The sequence below is a fragment of the Halyomorpha halys genome, unplaced genomic scaffold (genome assembly GCF_000696795.3).
Source record: "Halyomorpha halys isolate HHAL.00 unplaced genomic scaffold, Hhal_1.1 Scaffold641.1, whole genome shotgun sequence".
NCBI lineage: Eukaryota > Metazoa > Arthropoda > Insecta > Hemiptera > Pentatomidae > Halyomorpha > Halyomorpha halys.
The window spans coordinates 402,293-404,300 of NW_027110907.1; positions in this window are offsets into that span (position 1 = coordinate 402,293).

Here is a 2,008-nt window from a genome sequence, read left to right on the forward strand (position 1 = left end):
AATTTAACTTAGATCAGATTTACTAAATGTATTATAATGTACAGTTGTAAATAGCAATAAATAAATATTAAAACAAATAATTTTCCCTAAATTGTTCAAATTTAAAATTAGAATTACCTAAATCCTTCATTGATTTAATGAGTACCGAACCGGTAAATAAGAAATGCCAACCTAAAATCACATAATTATATATTTAAAATACATATTAGTCCGGGAAAAAAAAATTGAAGTCTTCGGAATCCGTTTTGATATTTTCTAATGTTCCTTATGTAACCGATCTAGCCCGAACCCGATATTATTCCTTCCATTATAAACTCCCTAACCACCCAAACCCACTAGTTTCTAACCTTGCTTCCTCTTCCATTGCTGGCAATCCTCCGAGGCGCCTGGAAAGAAGATGGTCTCGTGACCTTATATTGTAAACTATTTTTAGAGTTCTACTACTGGGTAGTATCTCTATATCCTGTATCATATCATTATGTCATTATGATCAAATTTACTTGTATTTTTTATACAGTTGTAAATAAATTAAAAAAAAAAAAGATATTTTATGAAATATATAATTCCTCAAGGATTTTTTTTTTTTTTTAAGGAGGCTTCTTTGTGTAAAATAAGTGAGGCAATATTTTGCTAGGACAGTTTTCTAATTTTGGTTTTGACACAACCTATTTTTAAGGTTTTTGAGTTGTCATACCGATATAGAAATTCGGACAGTGTAGGTTATCAGTTTTATAAATTAATTATTAACTAAGGGTTGTCTGTTTTATATTAGAGTGGAGTGAAAATAGTTTAGTGGAGTCAAGTTTATTTATATACAATCTTTATTTCATCTGTGTCGTAATGATATCATATTTTCCTAATAACGGCATATTTTAGTACATATTTCCCATTTTATTCTACAAACTTTACCGTTTTATATATATTTCTCGTACATATTTTAGTCAATATTTCTTTTTTAATAGTTATTTTTTTTGTTTTTTAATCCAAACATATTTTCATTTGTAAATTAGGAAAAATATAAATAAATTTATTGATAAAAATTACAACACAGACATCTCTCTATTATTTTTAAAAAACTTAAAAATAAATCTGAAAATGAATAATTTCAATGGAATTCTGAACTCCTTTACTATCCTATGAGTTCAATTGTTCCTTATTGAAAATTTCAGTTCCAACTAAAAACTTTTTTTTATAGTCATAGATTTAGAAATAAAACTATTTACTGCGTTTTTTAAAATTAAACACTTAAGTGATTTTTACTTATCTGTGAACTTATCACTGTATTGGCTGAAAGGGATTAGGATTATATATTGTAAATAATTTAATGTAGGTTACTAGAAGTCACATATGGGGCTAATACATTAAAGTGGTTAGTATTTGTGTAATGGATTGGTCCGATATAAATGGATAGGCTAGCTACATAATGTGCCCCATATCATCTAATAGCTATCGATATGGTCATTGCTCATCGTTATTTATTCCCTTTTATACAATGATCTCTGTCTGAATTACATAAACACAAGTTTATGCACTAATTACATATATATTTAAATAATTACATAATTTGATTAATTCCAATTTCAACATTGACAATTTTAATAATTTTTCTTTTTTCTTATATTATAAATAATCTTTTCAAAAATCAATCAATCATCAAAATACTCTTTATAGGTCCTACGTTTCGGCCATCCTCAAGGACCACAAGACCATTCATTCTTAATAAACGACATTATTACTAATTAAATATAAATTAACACCTCACATCTAATAGTTTAAAAACTATTTTTTATTAAGCCTAGGTAATTAATTTAAGTCACATCATCCTATGAGACAATAAAACAATAAGGAATCATATTAATTTATTAATAAGCCTGCCTATTATTTTCATGGCATTAGTCAATACAATAATTTTACATAAAGAAAATTATATATTCAAAAGAAAAATATTGTATATATGTATATATAGTTGACCGTAAAAATTGATATATAAGAAGATGGTCAGGGTTGC